The following is a 20095-nucleotide window of genomic DNA, read 5'->3' on the forward strand; positions in this document are numbered from 1 at the left end:
TCGGCCCCTGGCCCCATCCTCAGGCCCAGACCCACCCCCAGCTGCAGCCGCATCCTCTGCCCCATACCCCTGTCAGCGTCCCCTCCCTTAGCCGTGGCTCCACTCCTGGCCATGGTTCCAGGGGGGTGCAGACAGAGAGACGGGGGCACGACCCACAGAAGTTTGGGGACCACTGCTGTACATGTACATCCTAAGAAGTAATTTTAAAAAATGAATCCAGTTTGTAACCAATTAACTGCCTTGTTCCCGTTTGGTGTCAAATGCCTGTTCACTCACTGGTGAAAGTGGTTTTACAAATTTCTTTTGTAGTTATTTTCCAGAGACAATGTAATAAATAGGGTGGTAGCCTAATGGCCCTTCTGACAGAGCGTTACATGCCTTTTCCTACTCACTGACTGGGGACATTAAAATTTCTCTGGGATGGATTTTTGAAACCTTGGCCAGAGCCTGCCAAATAGGGAATTTTGACACCTGTGCTTTTGCCTGTCCAAGTTCCATACCTGTAGGATGACCATTCATAATAGCATGACTGTTCCCTAGATACGTTTTTTAAAATGTATTATGCTTTTAAATTTGACTCTGAGGCTGGTCAGATACAGGCAGTCTGCTAGTCTGGTAGAATCTCTTCCTCTTCCATGTTAATGCTGGCTTACTCACACAGCATGCTACCATCAGTCCACTTGATGTATCGCTGTGGGTTATACAGTGGTGACAGCCGATAATGCAAATTACATTGTGATTACCTGTAAAACCTAACAAAATCTGTAAATCCGTCCCTCCAGGGAGTGCTAATGTACAGTAGTCTCCACAGTATTCTGCTTTTGGCCATGGGGAAAATTTGGATCAGTGTCCAAAGGTGCTGAGCAAGGGGACTGGGCTAATTCTGCCAGCCGTAGAATTTTTTAAAATAGGGCATTAAGTACAGATATGCTAACTAGGGAAATCAAGGATATGTGTGGGATGTACACAAATGTATCAAGTGATTGGTTTAAGTTTTCAAAAATGGTTTTAGTTTCTGGCTGATGTTATTTCATTGTGTTCTTATTTCTGATGAGCCATGCTGGAGTGGTATTAATAGTTATAAAATCAATATTTCAACAGAATATAATAATCCTAAATACTTTTTAATCTCTTCCACATGTACGGGCTGTCTACTCTATAGTTAAAGGGGACTGTGTCAGGGGACAGTTACAATCAGGTTCCATATGGTAGTATAAACCATCTCACCAGCCAGTGCATCAAATAAAGCTCCCAACAGCAGCAAAATTTCAGTTCCTTTCTTCAAGGATAGGGTTATGAGTCAAAACCAAGACAGTCTAACTTAAATCAAACAAGTAAACCACATCCTGCTGATTAGGCCATTTCAAAGTCTTTTCCCTTCACCTAGGGCCTCCTGCAGATCTCTGGGTACCCGAGCTGATTTCTGATCTTTTATCTGAGGAGGAGGTAATCTGCAGGCTATCACCTGATTCCTGACCTCAAACCCATCCCCTGATAGGCAGCTAATTAATCATAGGTGGAGCTAAGCCTGTCCCCCTTAAAGGGCCATCCCAACCTGTGAGCAGGACCACAACTATATTTCCAAATTGTATTAGAGTCTTAGACATGTTTTAACCAAAAGAGGGGGGACGTGGTTGTAATTGCACTAGCGATAGGCCGTACATGTACAACGAATGACTAAAATAAGACTAGTTGTATATAACTTATAATAAGTTATCACAAAGAAAATGCCAAATGATATAAAAATAAGATTTTGCATAGCTTTAGCATATGAATGCTATATATTTTAGATTAATACAATGTTTCCAAGTGTGTGGATAGACCTCCACTATAGCCCTTAGGGAGGCTTGGGAAGGGAACCATTGGAGGCAGGGAAAACTGCATTAGCCTGGATCTATTCTAACTGGCATTGCAACTCTGAACGCATAATGAACAGCAACAGCCCACATTCTCCTTCTCCTAAGTAAAAGTAGTCATTTTGCTCAGCCCACTGTGTGAGAGGGTTCACAGGATAAGATACGCTAATCACCACAAATAAACTGCAGATTTCATTTTTTTTGAAAGTCCTGGAGACAGCCACCTTGCTAAAACAATAAGTCCCTTGTTGAGGGACAGACTAAGCCTTTTGCTTTAGTAACTTTACAATCTTGAAAAACTGCTGATATTTAGACAAAATAATACCTCATGATACCAGAAGCAAAGTAGCACACCTACTGACCAGCACCATAGTTAGGGATGACTGTGTGGACCTAATGGGGCCCTCTAGATTCGGATAAGCATCCAGGCTTCAGGATGGTGTTTCCTCACTCGTTCAGTCAGTGTACTTTACACGGCTGTGTCTGTGCTTTTGTACAGGGCTGTAGCTTACACTGTGAAAAAATATTATTGCAACTATTGATGCTACATCCCAGCACATTGTGTGGGGCAGAAAATGTAGGATTTGTCCATTTCAGTGTTATAGCAGATGCTCAACGACCCAGTGCCCTACCATCCATTGGAAAACATAACTCATAACCATAGCTTCCACCCACCCTGCCAAAATCTAGCCCATTATGTGGATTTTTGGACTGATAGGAGAGCAGATGTTTAAAAAGTCTGAAACTGTCTGCTTATTCTCTCTCTCTCACGTTCCTCCTCCCCCTGACCCTTAGTTTACCAGAAAGCAGACACAATCCTCAGGTATCTGGAGGCTTGTAGCTGTCAGATACCTGGGGGCTGACTCTGCACATGTGTTTGGCTCCCATTCTAGACTATCACCGTTACATGTGCTCTCCGGCTTATTTGGAGAATTGTTCCTGGAAATGATACTTACTCTTACAGCCTTTACTGGGAGAAAATTCCCATTGAAGTCAGTAGGTGTTTTGTCTGTATGGATTGTAGAATTGGCTTCCAGGAGTGAGCAAAACAGGTGCAGTTTTCCTTAATGGAAAACCTACTGGTGCAAATATGTTAATAGTTTGAGTGTTCTAAATAAAGCACTAGGCCCACCCCGTAATTTGCCTCCCTAAAGAAAGTGCAATATAAAACTGCTTCTGCAATTCTTGGTCATAAGTTCAGGAGTCCAAATACAAAGGCAGAACAGCATAGAAGACACTATATTTTAAAGCATTACTTTTCCTAGGTAATGTAAGAAAAGAACCTAATAATGATACCCACTTGGTGGACTTTGGCCTTCAGGGTAAAGTTCTGTTTGGAAATGAATTTCTTCTCTTCATTATAGAAAAATCAGTCTATGCTATGGCAGTTACTTTTCTGTGTAGAAAAATGTACTGCTAAAATCTGATGTGTAAGTCAGACTGAATGATTTCTTAGGGGCACGTCTTCACTACCCACCGGATCAACGGGTAGCAATCGATCTATTGGGGATTGACTTATCGCATCTAGTGAAGACGCGATAAAATCGATCCCCGATGGCTCTGCCGTCGACTCCGGAAATCCACCGCAGCAAGAGGCGGAAGCGGAGTCGACGGCGGCGCGGCAGCGGTCGACTCACCGCCGTCCTCACAGCCAGGTAAGTCGACCTAAAATACGCAACTTCAGCTGTGCTATTCACGTAGCTGAAGTTGTGTATCTTAGGTCAACCCCCCCCCCGCCCCTCATAGTGTAGACCTAGTCTTAGTCAGGACAAAGACTTCTAGGAAAGTTTTTGTTTTTGAATAATAAGGTACAGATTGAGTTTACATTTTATCTCTTTCCATATCTTCTAAATGTAAAGATTGAACTGTATTGGAGTTACATAACATCTAATTTAGGTATATCATATGAAATATTGAAAAAGTATTAACTTGGAGTTCTTGGATTTATTCCCATTTTCAGATAAAGTTCATTTTTAAGAGTTCTGTTAACTTGAATATTTGTCACTCTTTTGACTTGCTACTATTTTTATTGCATTTTTTCTGTAAGAAAGTTTTCCTGCATTAATTGTTGTTCTTCATCTAAGTTCTTTGCTCTGTAGGGGGGTCACCCCAGGCAGAAGGCCAATACAAAGTCTCTGCACAATTTAAATTCCTTATAAGCCCTCAAATAGTGCCTTTAGTGAGACGTAATGGAGCATGAGTTTATGCTAATCCTCAGCTCAGGCGTGAATTTCAATGTAGTTCAAGGGAAAGGGGCAGTTAAAGGAGAGTGTTCCCTCAAAGGTAAAGAGTCTGATCCTTTGCTCCTGTAGCCAGATCCTAAAAGGTGCTGAGTTCCTACAACGCTAATTGATGCCAGTGGAAGTTACAAGTACTCAGCACCTCCACGGAGGTAGCTTATTGAATTCAGTGGTAATTTTGCCACTTATGTCAGTGGGAGCAGGAGCAAGAGCAGGCTCTAATTGTGAGGATGTGTGGCTGGAACTCTTTTTTTTTTTTTTTTCCTCTCCAGTGTTCCTACTTTCAGAAAAAAAGACATTGTGTGTTGAAGAGAAACCTAGAAATATTTTAGTCAATGCTGCTAACATTTGTATTTATATTTATGAAAATTTTCTGATAGGACATACTGAGAATGGTGTCAGGGTCCTGCTTAGTATCTTGTTACATGGGTACAAGCACTGTGGATACTAGACAATATTCTGATTAATGATTTGGATAATGGATCATAAAGTGTGCTTGTAAAATTTTCAGATGGCACCAAGCTGGGAAGGGGTGCAAGCACTCTGGATGACAGGATTAGAGTTCAAAACAACCTTGCCAAATTAGAGAATTGTTCTGAAATCAACAAGATGAAATTCAGTAAAGACAAGTGCAAAGCCCTTCTCTTAGGGAAAGAAAAATCAAATGCACAACTACAAAATAGGGAATAACTGGCCAGTACAGCTGAAAAGGATCTGGGGCTTACAGTGGATCACAAATTGAATATGAGTCAACAATGTGATGCAGGTGCAAAAAAGGGTAATATTCTGTCGTATGTTTAGTCTTCAGAAGATTGAGGGGGGACCTGATAAGTCTTCAGCTGTGTTAAGGGATGCTGTAAAGAGGATGGTGATCAATTGTTCTCCATGTCCAGTGAAAGAAGGATGAGAAGTAATAAGTAAAGAAGTAATCTGCAGCAAGGGAGATTTAGGTTAGATATTAGGAAAAACTTTCTAACTGTAAATGTAGTTAAGCTCTGGATTAGGCTTCCCAGTGAGGTTATGGAATCCCCATCATTGGAGATTTTTAAGAACAGGCTGGACAAACATCTGTCAGGGATAGTTTATGATTACTTGGTCCTGCCTCAGAGTAGAGGGCTACACTTAATGACCACTTGAGGTCTCTTCTAGCTATACATTTCTATGATTCTATGGATTCCTGGAAGCAGCCCTTACTCACACTATTCCAGACTCTCATAGGCTCTCTTGCATTGAGCAAAAGTCAACTCCACCTTTTAGACTGTAAGCTCTTTGGAAGGACTGTCACCTTCTATTTTTGTTAAGTTACACAATAGGGCCTCACCCTGTTTGAGGCCTGTAAGCGGTTCTCACAGTACAAATGATAAATAACAGTTGAAACTAGTTTGCATAGCTCCTTAAACACCCCTGATTATTTCTAATGTGTTTACAGCTGTGTGGAACAAAAAAGGGGACATACTGTTGAATGAAATTGGCTCTGGCAGATCCCAGAACAATTATTTAGTATTTTACAGTGGCTCAAATGGCTGCATAGCAGTCTTAGTCACCCAGAGAACTTACCCCAGCCAAGAGCTAGACTAACAGCCACTATTATGAAGTAGAGGCCTGTAATTGAGTGACGCACACCTGCCTTCTCCTTTCCAGTGCATTAGTCAAACAGCTGAGCATTGTTGTTGTAGTAGAAACAACACAGGATCATGGAGACTGCAAGATGTGGAGTTTGTTGCTGAGCATGGTTTTGTACAACTCACAGCTGCAGCTTTGTGTTTTAGCAGCATATGCACTGATGTAATGGTAGTAAGTGCAGTGTTGCTGCCATGAGGTACTGACTTCAATGAAAATGGAGGGTGTTCCCAGGATCAGGTCCTAAGTGGACAAGAGCTGTCTGGTGTGCCAGGTGCATCTTCTTGGATCTCTGTATAGCATTTTCACTTAGGTCTATTCTTGTTCTGGACACATGTATGGTCCAGGGTGAAAATCCCTCAATAGGGCATGGAAGACACTATTTCTTAAAGCCCTAGTTCTCTACATAATGCAAACAAGGAGGGGGAATAAAACCAATAAAACTAAGACCACCTATTAATGGGCAGGGAAGTGTGATTTTCTTCTACCCCCAACTGCCCTCTCTTAGTCAGCTCTGATTCTTCTTTCCCTTAGTCAGGCAGCTTCAGACTGGCATGCTGTAGAGCAGGATCACTCCTTTCCCTGGGAACTGGAGTAAGTTCTTTTCCCACACTAATGTAGGGCGGGCCTCTTGCTTTCTACTTTCCTCACTCAGAGTGTCAGAATACCTCCAGCCTGACTGAAACAACAGAATATAGGGAAGTGGGACAACCATCCCATGGTTTAAGGTCAACCAGATTGTTACCAGTTGCTGCTGTTTTTAACGCAGTACACAACCAAAGACACCCCAGAAAACATAGGCCAGTTTGGGGGTAGATCCACAGACTAAGATGATCTGATATTTGTAACAATTGTTTTGTACCAGTGATGCTATTCTAAGCCTGTTTGCACATGCTCCTGGTCTTTTTTTGTTGACTTGTTTTATTAGTGGTAAGGTCAGCAGCAGTCAGGGCCGGGTCCAGGGTTTTGGCCGTCCCAAGCAGCCCCCCCCCCCCCCCCAAAAAAAGCCGCGATCGTGATCTGCGGCAGCAACTCGGCGGAAGGTCCTTCGCTCCGAGCGGGAGTGAGGGACCGTCCGCCGAATAGCTGGACCTGCCGCCCCTCTCCGGAGTGGCCGCCCCAAGCACCTGCTTGCCAAGCTGGTGCCTGGAGCCGGCCCTGGCGGCAGTGATATCATCAAAACCATGTATTTGGGTAACATTTAACATGAACCAAAGCCTGCACCTGGCATGTGCCAAGTGTGGAGTAGCATAGAGACCCACATGTGGTCAGCAGCCCTTCCAGCACACCCTAATGTCTTGCTGTCGTCACCCCCATATCCTCCTTTCATCTTGAAAGCAGAACCCTGTAAAGTCAAACACACTGACTCAAATCTGTTGGCAGCTGTTGACTCCCTATCTTCTCCTCCCTGTTAACACCAATGCCCCAGGCCTGCTAATGAGAAGCAACTATTCCCTTCACTCCACAGATATACTTCTAAGGGTCACTGTAGTCTGGCCATGCACCAGGTGTCTTTTCTTTGCTCCACAGAAGCTAGGGCCAGACCGAATTATAACTATATATTTCTGAAAAAACAATGTAAGAACTAATATTCTTACTAGCTTACAAGCAACAGACATCTTATTTGCTCAAGTTATTACAACTTTCAGAGTACTGTGGCTGTCTAGCATGACAAAGGAAGGCAAAGATGCCACTGAACGTGCTTTTGGAAGTGCAAATATATTCAGACCTCCTTTTTCAGCCCGGTCAACGCATGCAAACAGTAAATATTGTATATGCTGTAACCTCCAAATATTAACTGGATTGATACAAATTTGGGGTTTGAGGATAAGGTTAATAATAATGAATTTGCTAACATGATTCAAACTGTCTTCATATGCTTTCCTATCTGTCTTTGAATGCAAATGTTGTTACAAAGAAAATGCTTGAAATGTCAACATAATATGCAATTTACATAGTTTTGTCATGGCCCTGTATATATGAGGCTTATTTCAGTTACTCAAATATGTACAATAATAAAAAAACTGCCTAACATAAGAAGGCTGCAGTATGTAATCAAATGGCTATTTTTGCTTTACAAACACTCACATTGTTTTAGCAGTGGAAAAAGCTTAGCTCCCAATTAAGCTTTCAGAATGATGGGATATATTTCACAGTAATTGTCGTCTTCTGCACTGACTTCAACGGCACTACAGGGATGACTTTACCAGCTATTAAAGTCAAGTCAAGTAAATAAAATCTGTATACATTTTTGTTTTAGTTGGCTGTAATATAACCTGTTCTAAAATTCTAAAAGGGCGGTTGTATATCTTTCTTTTTTTTGGATCAAGCATTATAGCAACATCCAGTAGTGCTAAGATAGCTAAGGTTGTGTCAGCATTTCTGTTACATACAAGTTTATACCTTACTTGGATTGCAATTTAACACACAAAATCTCAGCTGGAAGTACAATACCTTTACTATGGTCATTTAAACAACAATAGATTTGGCAATTTTTAAGTTTTGCCACTGTGGTTTTCCTTCTTTAAAGAAACAAAACAAAACTGTGTGTGTGTGTGTGTGTGATTCAAAAACAACTTTGATTTCTTTGTATATTAAGTGATGAAGCACTTTGTTTTTCAATATAGTCCAGGCATTGACCGGGCCTAGTCTTGTTGTCTTCATGCAGCTATACTCCTATTAACTTCAGTCCACAGTTTTATTCCTGTGTGTGAGCGGGATTTTACATGAGGGACATTTTAATTTTGAAAACTGGCTACTGTACAACTGCTGCTTTTTGTAAGGAATCTTGCTACACGTGCTCGTAATGCATTTTTATATGGCAAACAGTAATAGCTCCTTGGTGGCCACTATGGATAGAAATATGGTTTCTGTCTGTCTTGTCAACCCTTCCTTCAGACTAGTTTTTTTTCATTTTGCCATCCTTTTTAATATTTAAAGATAAATGAGGCACAAACAAATCTCTTAAAAGATTGCTGAAGATTGGGCTTAAATGGACAATGTGGAACATTCAGATATTTGAGATCTGACAGTGTTGTTCATTAACCTGCTCTCTTGTGCCTAGATATTGTAAAACATGGCAATTAACACTGATCACAACTGTGCAGTAACGCATAAGGATAGAGATGGTAGGCAGTAGGCAGGTCCCAGGCCACTTAGCGATTTCAGGTCACATCCTTCTAAACTTTACCTTAGAACCCTAAGACAACTAGTCCAGATCACAAAGCATTGGTGTATGTGCTTGCAGTACATAACCTACAGACTTAACTGCCTAAATTGAGCCAGTTAATTCTATGGTGATCATGGTGGCCATAAAACTGAGAGCTAACTCAGAAAAACCATCACCCATCGGAATGTTAAATTTACTATTGGCCTTAGTGCCTCCAGCAAAACAAAATGAAAGGGAGTAGGGGTGCGCCCATCTCAAACCCTGGAGGCCAAATCAGAGGGCAGAGTCCAGAAAGGGGGTCTCCAAAAGCTTTGCAGAGTGTGGCCCACCACTTAACAGAGATTTGCTTGTGAATACTTCCCCTCTCGTTGACAATCATGCAGGCCACCTCGCTTCCAACTGATAGTTGAGTACCGTCCTTGTGGCAACTACAGCTGTCACTTAATGGAAAATTAATATTAGGAAAGTATTTAATCTATTTTTAGCATCTTTTAATGCAATTTAGTATGTGGGAAGGGGGGGAAAAAAATAGCCAGCACCATCTGACCAGCTGATCTGACTCCGCGGGTCAGCTTGGTGCAGAGGAGGTATAGAGGAGGCCTTAAACAAAGAACTATTCAGCACTCCTTAGCCCTGGGGGGCTCTTGCCCCTCAAACTAAAAAAATAAATGAACAACCCCCTGTTGTGATATCACTTTCTGAAAAGCTTTGTGAGTCTGTGAAAGCTATAGGTAGTTAAGCTGCTGAAAAGGCTGGTTTCAGCAGCAGGTGCGAATGGGTTTAAGGCTTCAATATTAAGCTGGCAGGTTGTGATGAAAGCTGTCATGATGGATTCTGGAAAAAAACATATGTCTTGAATCAAGTTTAGTCAGGCTCGACTGGGCTGTAATATTGCTGAGGCTGAGCAGTTGCTAACATTAGGATAAGATGACTTTAAAAGGGTCAAGGGCTGAAACAAAACGCATTTCATGTGCAATAGGCTGGTAGCAGTGAAAATGCTAATATTGCTTCTCTAGCTTTGGTTGTATGCCAAGCTTTGAGAGAGATCAGAAGCATGAAAGCTATAGAGCCAGCTCCTGTCTGGTCCTATGAGAGTGCATAAGGAGTGGGAAAGGGCACATGTAGGCTACCCCTCTGGGTACAATCGCAACACAAGGACTAGTTTCTAGTGCCAGCCCTAGGACTTCCCCCCAAAAGATACCAAAACATTTGCCTTCCCCCAATTTGCACGGGCCTGGCACAAGGATGGCACATCCTGCATTCTTTCAAAGGCTGTGTAGCACTGGTTGCAGAAACTTCAGGAGCTTCCATTGGGCACCATGGGCTGTGATATTGATGACAGTACCACCACTGTCCTCTGTATCTCTCTCCTCAGAGCCTTGCTCTGTTGACACAATCTCCAGCTCCGTGTATTCCCAAGTCTAGGGCCTATTTCCTGGGTGAGCAGGTTATTCTCCAACACATCTTTTCTCTGCATCCTTGAACTTCCATCTTTCACTGGTCACATGCCTAAGAAGCCTGTGTGTTTTCCTCGAATCTGCTATATTTTCCCCCTCTTCTCAACAGGCCTCCTGTTTCCATTTTTGCAATACTTTTCAGATCTACACTTATCTTTCCTCTCCATCTGCTGCCAGACTCGCATATGCATCCATTATCTTTCATATGCATTAGAGCAACTTCACCTTGCCTGCTCTCCCAACTGTCTCCCAACTAAGTAGCCCATTTCCATCAAAATATGTATGCTTGACTGTCACGCCAACCTTTGCTTCACAAGTGAATACAGTGTCACATCAGCGTACTTGTACCACTTCACCTTGCCTTAATTGTGATCATCCTGCTTTTTCTCATCTGTGTTCCCTTTCCAGTCATCTTGCTCTAGCCCATTCTCAGCTCTCACTGTCCAGCACTTTGCTCATATTACCCTCACCCTACCGAGCAGGCTTCCACCTGAACTGTTTCTAAGTGAATGTTTTGACTTTTTCTAATCCTGTCAAAGGCCCTGATCCTGTACCATTCATATTGAAGTCAATGGCAAAGTTCCCATGAGTGTATGTGATTGGGTGTGCCTGGCCTTTGTGGCTCCCTAGAAGAGGCCCTGCCATCCTACTACACCCTACCCCAGGAAAGGAGCAGTGAAGGTGGATCCTCCAGGCCTGCCTAGAGAAGCCTCACGGAAACAGGCAATCAGAGCCCAGCAGACTCAGACAAAAAGAGCTGCAGGGCCTTAGCAGGTCAGTTCCTGGGTGGGACCAGAGGGACAAGGAAAGCTGCTCCTCGCTGGCCAAAGGAGCTTGAGGGATAAATAGAGATTTGTTCTGGTTGCATTTGCTTAAGCTGGGGGAGAGAGGACCTGCTTTGAACCCTGAGTTAAGGGGTGAAGATAAAGGGGCAACGTGGGAAGATACTCAGGGAATAGCAGCAGCAAATGTGAGTGATATGTGGCTGCTGTTTTTATAGGATCCCTGGGTTAGAACCCAGGGCAGTGGGCGGGCCCAGGTTCCTGCTTGGGTTGCCAGGCATCCAGTTTTTGACCAGAATACCCAGTCATAAAGGGACCCTGGCGGCTCCAATCATCACTGGTAAAAGTCTGGTCGGCGGTGCAGTGGGGGTCTGGGGCTAAGGCAGGCTCCCTGCCTGCCCTCGCTCAGTGCGGCTCCCAGAAGCAGCCGCCAGGTCACTGTGGCCCCTAGGCGCATAGGCGGCCAGGGAGGCTCCACGCGCTGCCTCCGTCCCAAGTGCCAGCTCCAGAGCGCCCATTGGCCGGGATCTGCGACCAATGAGAGCTGTGGTGGTGGCGCCTGCAGGTGTGAGGGCAGCATACAGAGCCTCCCTGCCCGCCCATGCCCCTAGGAGCCACAACTAGTGGCTCCTAGCTGCTTCCTGGGAGCCGCAGTAAGCACTGTGGGACCCCACAGGACCTCCCGCACCCAAACTCACTCCCGGAGCCTGCACCTTCCCACACACCCCAACCCCTGTCCCAGCACTGAGCCTCCTCCTGCACCCCAAACCCCTCATCCCGGCCCCACCCCCGAGCCCACGGCCCCAGCCAGAACCCTCACCCCCCTCCTGCACCCCAACTCCCTGCCCCAGCTCAGTCAAAGTGAGGGAGGGTGGGGGAGAGTGAACGATGGAGGGAGGAGGGATGAAGCGAGTGGGGGGTGGGGCCTTGAAAGGACAGGACAGGATGGGGCCTCAGGCAGGGCAGGGGTGTTTGGTTTTGTGCTATTAGGAAGTTGGCAACCCTAGTTCCCCCACTGGTAAAGTGGTGTGAACCCTGAGAAGGGGGCAAGCAAAGGACTGACTTTAAAGGGCCAAGAGATGGGGCTGAAGACCCTGGGGAGGGCAGATAGTTTTGTTGGACTTTTGTTACAGCAGAAGGGGTTCACTTTGATTGTGTGATCCAGCTGGAGGGCTGAGTCACTGAAGACCCGCTATTGGGGGCACCAGGAGCAGGAAAAGGACTGTGGTACCCCACACAGCAGCAGAAGGGATTAGTATCCCGAGTTAGTGTATGATCAAGATCTATACAAAAGTTGAATGATTTTTTCTAATTAACAATCAGTTATGGGGGAAAACACTTCTCAAGTTGTCGTCGTCGTCCCCCTCCCCCACCAGGTTGCTTATTGCAAACTAGTGATTGCAATTAAAAACATCAAATAAATTAATAATAAAATGCTTTTTCTACTAATATAAAATCTCCAAAAATCCAACAAATTTTTAATTAACTGGTAAACTGTAATATTTATCAACTACAGAAATATTGGAGTTACAGAGCAATGGCGTATAGGCCAACTTGGAGCTTTTAAAAATCAAAGTTAAAATAATTATGAAAAAGAGAGAGGCTACATATTTAATTTCAATTTTAAGCTGTATATTTCAATATCTTTTTCTAACTAGTATAGGTTAGTGGGATTTGTATTTAACCTCGCATTAAAGTGATGTGCTGTGTCTTAGAAGGCTAAAATAGTTTGCCTGATCTTTAATAAAATCCTAATGGTTTCTGATGTGTCAGGTGTTATCAATCCATGTCTTGTAATTTGCAACTCCATCTGCAGACACACATACATCAGTAAGGTGTGGCTGCACACTGGAGAGCAGCTTTGCATTTTCAATCTTGAGGCCTGATCCAGAAAACAGTTGCTACTGACTTTGAGAAAAGAGCTTTCTCCACTGACACTACTCACATGATAGTAAGTACTATTCTTACTAATATGGTAAATGTTTACAAGATTAGGCCTTTAGGTACTGCAGCTCACCTTTAAGACGTGCTTGCCTGCATTTCACAAATGACACAATGATATATGCTCACAGACTTGAGTGTAGGTGAAGGTCTATTCTCCCATCAGTTTGTGAGGAATTTATATATTTTCCCCCTATATTGGCACCTGTGTTCTGGTTAGTTCAAAAGTGATTGCATAACCCCAGCCAGCTATCTACAGAGAGCATTCATGCTGAAAGCACAAATAATCAAAGTGCAGGGCAGTAGCGTAGACTGGATTGTGAGTATATGCTCAAATGCATGGATTATGCTCCATAATGTTTCCATTGAGCTGTATCCTGTAGTGTCCCTCCAAGGCTTTTGCAAATAGAATGTGAACTCCCGGGTTTTGGAAGTAGCAGGAAGTGGGTACAAAAATAAAACCTCACTTGGCCACCTTCTTGTGTACGCAGAAGAGGTGGCCTAAGTTTTGCCACTAAGGAACCTGATCTCACAACTACCTCTTTGTGGATGGACCCTTGCACCTGCATGAGGTCCACTGAAATTATAGGGCTTCAGCTGGAAGAAGTGGGGAGTGCCTAAGATGGGCAGTATTAAAAATATTCTCAAAGTAGCTCAATACTCTTTGTAAGAATTCTGCTTTTTGGGCCAAATCTTAGCTTAGTGTGTTCTTCTGACATCCGATTTGTATTTGATTTAATCAGCAGCTACTGTAGTTACTGATTTTTATCTGGTCCATTTTTAAAACTATTTTGCCATCTTGCATTTTTAAATCAGATTTTACATTGTATTTAAGTGTTTCTCATATACATCTGCTCTGATTATTTATATTTAGCATATAGAGAAGATTATATTCCCATTGATTGTTCTTTGCTGTGTGATAATTTCCCCTTTGTGTGTTACTGATATGATCATCTTTCTCCTTTTCTGTCAATAACATTCTAACCTTAATCTTCTTCCATGACCAGATTTTTATTCTGGTGCTGTAATGATAAATAAGCAGCTCCATCTGTTTTCTGTTATTATAGCTTATCTAATATTCTTTTGCTCAAATACACTATTGCTTTATTTCTTCTAATTGTATACTATAAAGAAATACATAGAACAATTAATTAAAGTATCTATATTTCTGTCCCAGAGGTCTGGTACTGTTTATAAATTTCTCAGCTTATGCAGTCTCTGTTCATGACTTTGGCAGAATCATTTGACTGAAATATGGCTCAATTAATCTTTCTCCATTTTTATACATTATAATTAATTCATTCATTTTAAAATTTCACTCACTAGGGTAGTCACATTGAGGTATAACAACTCCATGTGAGTCCTGGTGGCAGCAGCCATAGCTGGAATACTAATCAATCACACAGTTGCACAATAATTCTCATCCTAATGCAATGTGCTGTGTTTAATATAAGGTGCAGCAACTAGACCCTTAGCATTGCACGTACACAAGGACAAGTTCAAAAGGTTTCTAAAAAAAGTCTCAGCTACTTTTACTGTTTCCCTGGGATGATTCACACTGAGCTAATGAGCAGGCAAATACTCCCAGATTGTAAACTGTAAATGGGGCTTTAATGGTTGGAGAAAGATGTTAATCAAGGTTTTCACCTATCCTAGTGGCTTAATTGTCTATGTCAGTGGATCTTGTAATGCTGAGTCAGTAGCAACCTTTTCAAATCCTCCTAAGAAACTTTGTCATCGTTTATGTTGTTCTACAGAACTTTCAGGATACAATGTTCAACTTCAGAATAAATTAGGCACCCAAATCCACCTTTAAGCACCTAAGTAAAAGAGGCCTACTTTTTCAGAAGCACTGAGCACCTGTAATTCCCATTGAAGCCCACAAGAGCTGCAGGTGCACAGCACATATTAAAAAAATGCCACACTTATTTGGCTGCATAAATATCGGTTTGGATGCTTTACTTTAGGCACCTACATCTCCAAACTTTGGTGTCAAAGTATAAGTCTTTTCCCCTGCATTTTCTGTACATGTTAAAAAGTCTCTACCTTGTTTAAATACAAATGAACCCATTTGCTCACTAAGAATTAATCATTCGTTTAGGTTATTTGCCCTGATGGAAAAATAGCCTGGAGGCGATTTCACCCTATTTAAATACCACATGGAATTGGTTATAAACATGACTGGAACACAGGTCTGAAAGTACTGCACAGCCCAGGAGGAAAGGACAGGGGTTATTATTAAACATTATTACAGCAAGGCAGAGGTACATGCAAGCAGTCTAAAGAGCAGACAAAACACAGGACTGCAATTCAGGATAACAAGGATGTAGAGAGATCGCTGCTGAGAATATCAGTGAGGGAAGGATTTATGAAAAACTTGGTTTAGAGGACAAAGGCCTTAGTGGTTAAGAAGTGAGAGGTTGTATCAGATGTATTAGGCTATGCGAAGAAGGGTTACAATGGATCACTTCAGTATGGAGTGTGTTAGTGCTGAGGAGTCCTCTGTGATCTAAATGCCTGGTGCTTGGAGCAGTTTGTGTGATGCTTGGAGCATCCTGTGTGTGCTGCAATTAAAAAATCTTTTATTTACAGTATGTACTGCATTGTATTTTCTTTTAATTCCCCCCCTTCCTTATAAAGGACATTTATAATGGGGGGTGGGAGGGCAGAAAAGTAATCACACACAGTTAATGAAATATTGATCACTTTAAGAAAATCAGGTACTGGCTAACCAAGGATCTAGTGAACAAAGCAACTAACTTTTTGATATTTCTGGATATTTTGAAGTAAAAATATTTACATTTGGAAAGATAAGAATTATTTGAAACAAATTTTAGGTTTGGAATTAATTTTTATTTGCCACATTTTGTCCTCTCACATTGAACGAATTAAAAAATAATTGGATCAGTACTGCATTTTCACCAAGAGAGAGCAACATAAGCACATTATATAAACTTAGTAGCAAGTAGCCATTTTACATTGTAAGCAGGAACATATTGTCCGTCTATTATTTTACCTGCCTCTGAATTTGATGGATGTGATGCAATTATTAGTTAGGGTTATGGCTGTTGATGATGTATGTGTTATGGATCATATTGTTGTCTTTCAGATGGGTTTTTTTTTTTATGTACAATATGTTTCCTCGTTCATAATGATTTCATTTAGGAAAAATGTTTGTGTTTGCTGAAACACTCTGCTGTTCTTCCTGTCAAAAACTTCTTTCAGCAGGAGACTTTGTAGTGATGGATTTTCTTCATCTAATGTAATTAAACCAATACTGAAGAATTTCAAGTTTCTTAACTTTTTTGGAATGAAACCAGCTACATTTCATTCACTTGAATTGAACTAATGGTCCTGTAAGTCTAGGAATGTGTTTGGGGAGTTTTGCTAGTGTTAAATAGAATGACCAGAACCCAGTAAGAACTGAAAATCTAGAGACCATGTTTCATTTGACATTAGACATTATCCTGTTAAGCAGCTGTGTTAGATCCAAAGATAATACATACACTCATATCGTACAAGGGCATTTATTTAGTTAAGAATGGGCTGCTTTCTCTAGCTCTCTTCTGAACGAAAATATTTAAAAATGTGTTTAGTTTGGCCTAACAATTAAATTTGTAAACACAGCTTTTATAAAAGCTAAAATCAACAGAAAGATTTCCAAAATGTAAAAATAAATTCCAATGCAAAGTGTTTTAAACAAGAAAAATTCCTCTGCAGTGTTTGAGACCTAACATTTCACTTCTAAGAACCTGAAAGTGGAATTGAGTATAAAGAAGTCAAACTGAATTCACTGGTCTTCGCTGTACAACTAACTTGGATTTAAAAAAAAAAAATTCTAAAGTGTTTAGTGACATCGGTAAAGAAATATCTTTGTCTAGCACATATGGGGCTCCTCCATGACTACTCTCCTACAGCCCAGCATAGAGGACATATTAAGGGGTTTAACCAGCTTGTTACTGTATCCCACAATTATCAACTGACAGTGCCCCCGAGCCACTTGGCATAGTTTAGAGCATCCCTTTGGACTGATCTAGTGGTTAAAGTAGACTGAAACAGCAGGGAGCTCTCACTAAATCAGGCAAGGAGGAGTGGGATCTGTGGGAACACCGCTTCCCCAGCCCAGAGGAGGGGAGCTGTCTTTCTCTCCTTTTAAGCTGTGGAGCTGTTTTCACCATCGTCTTCTTACTTTAACTCTTGGGCTGCTCTAAACTATGCCAGGACCAGGGTTGGTGTGGTTACAGCTCCTTTGCAGTCCCTCCACCTCCTTCTGTTGAACCCACTGGAAACTAGGTGCAGGAGAATGTCTAGTCCATGACTTCTAAATTGTGTCCCTTTAAATATGTATTTCTTCTATACAGCAGTGGGAGCATAAGCCCAAGCAGTACACTGGTTACACCACAGTAGGATCTGTGTTTGAAGAGGCGATGCTAGTGGCTGTGACCCAGTTGCACAGGTACCTGTGCGGGAGAGGAGTCTATCCCCTCCCAACTCCAGAAAAATTTCCATGGGCTAAGTGATTTTACTAGGACTTTACCCATGGGAATCTGGATTCTGTGTTAAAGCATTAGATGAATTACAAGTGTTTTAAAGACAGAGCAGAAGAATATGCATATGAGATGCTCAGCTCTCAATCTTCATGGGCCATACCACATCGAGAGAGAGAATGAAGGAACAATAACAACAGAGTTTAGTAAGGAACATGGGATGAATTTCGGTAGTACGAATTACCTTGTGGCCCTCAAGGTTATGATTCACTGTTTCTGATGTAAATTATTCACTGCAATAGAAGTAAAAGAGCAGGTTTTGTGCAGGATAAATCTAAAATGAGGGCCATCTATTGTAATGACTGGGACAGATGAAAAATGTGTCTAGAGACCATGCTAATTACTGTATGTTTTTAAAAATTAAAATCCTTGATTTAAAGTCTCTCTGGAGCCAAGGAATAGCTAGGAAAGGGACTATTGGAGAGGGACCTCATCTTGGAATCTGATTATTGGAATTTGGGGTTTTTTATATATATATATGTCTATTTGTTTTGTATTTAAAAATAAAAGGAAATATTTATTTAAGAGTTGGCTATTCTGGGAAATTTCTTTGAAGGGAAAAAAGGTCAGTTGTCTCGGATGCTCGTTTTGGGTGTAGGAGGCAGTATGGAGAGCCAAGCAAAGATACAACAGGTAAATTTGGCTCTGCCCGAGGTTTTGAGCGTGTGTTTTGCTTATAGTGGTGTCTTTCTCCATACCTGTGGAGTGAACCTGTATAAGCCAGGCAGAAAACTCCCCTGTGGAGCCACTCACACATTTCATCGCCAGCCACGCTTCAGCTTTAGGCTGATCCTGTTTCTTCACTGCCCCTACAAGAAGATATCTGTATAAGCAGCCAGAAGGGTAAGGAGAGGTCGAATTGGGAAGAGGGAGGGGAGACACAAACCTGGAAAAGTTTAAATTTTGCCCAGAAGACTTTAAACCTGGAAAGTCAGAGAGATGAGAATATGCATTTTCAAAAATACATAATTCAGATTAGTAGTAAGATTTTCCTTCCAAACATTTTCACACTAATTACGTGTTATGACAATTGCACAGGGTAATAAATCCATAGCTACCTAGGACTTCAAGCTGGCTGCTTAAGATCTGCACAGTGAAAGCAGGGATAGAACTCCAGTCCTCCAGTTCCAGGCTTTTACAGGGGAATCTCCACTAACTTTCAGCAGTATAGGGACAATGACACATTCAGGAGGTTCTAATTCCATCCAGTAAATGAAAAGTGGTGCATGCATGCACACACAGTAGCTATTACAGATTGTCCTGCTGGGGGCAGGGAGGGAGAGGGGCTCTGTCCTTCTCTCTTTGCACCTTTCCCCTGGCACGTTCAGTCGCTTTCCCTGGTAGTGGGCAGGGAGCAGGACAGAGCCACTTCTGCCTGAGACAGCCTGGCTGGGAGGTGTGTGTGTGTGGGGAGGGGAGCGTTCCAACCAGGCCCTCTCTGTCCCACTCCCCAAGCAGCTTCCAGGGAGAGCAGACAAATGTGCAGGGAGAAGGCACAGGGAGAGGAGGACAGAGACCCATTTCCCCCCCCCCCCACTCCACAGGGTAATGTGGGGTGGGGAGAGCACTGTGGTCCTGGTCATTTGGCCAGAGAGAGAGAATGACTATCTAAGCTGGTGGCTAGAGCATTCACCTGGGGGATGAGGGACCCAGGGTCCAGTACCCCTGCTCCAATGTGCAGCTGGTGGAGGAAATCCTGGCAGTGGGGAGTTACTGGTGTTAAGACATAGAAAGGAGTTGGACCGAGGAAGCTTCTGACCCAAGTTCTGGGTTAAAAAGTGGGATCATACTAGTTAAGGGGAGGGGTGTGTGTGTGTGTGCGCACTTGTGTGTACAAGTAAAATAATGTGTATCCTACCATCTAGAACAGCCCCACAAGCATCTAGTCTCCCGCTATAAGAGTTAGATGACTGACTGAAGACAATATAGGCATGAAAATGAATGGACCCTGAAGATCAGAATGACACTGTAGAACTCAGAGCCAATGGCTCGGTATTTAAATCTGCATCCTCCACACTAACTACTGGCTATAGGTGATAGGTTAGGACAGACTTTGACTCCTCATTAACATTTTAATAAAAGCTGCAGCTTTTCAGCCATGTTTGAGGTGGGTTCCATGACATGTCTTTACTCTGGCATGCCCTCAGCAACAGAACTTGAATACTAAATACTCTTGACAAAACAGCTGCCCTTTATGGTAAATGTACAGATGTTAGCATGAATGGACAAGTGTGTTACATGCTGTTCTTGACATCAATTGGTCTTTTGCTTTATACTGAAAGCTTTCTCAGGATTAACAAGAAGGTAAAATGTTTTATGCATATTATTGAAATACAATGTGAATTACCATTTCATATTTTACCTTAGCTCTTTGTACTCTGTTGGTGATCTGCAGGTCTAAATTACAGCTACATTGGTCCAATCCTTGTGTACAATCTGTCTGAATATTAAGAGCATGTCTGTTCTATAATCCATACTCATAT

This window comes from Trachemys scripta, chromosome 8 (assembly GCF_013100865.1).
Source record: "Trachemys scripta elegans isolate TJP31775 chromosome 8, CAS_Tse_1.0, whole genome shotgun sequence".
NCBI classification, from domain to species: domain Eukaryota; kingdom Metazoa; phylum Chordata; order Testudines; family Emydidae; genus Trachemys; species Trachemys scripta.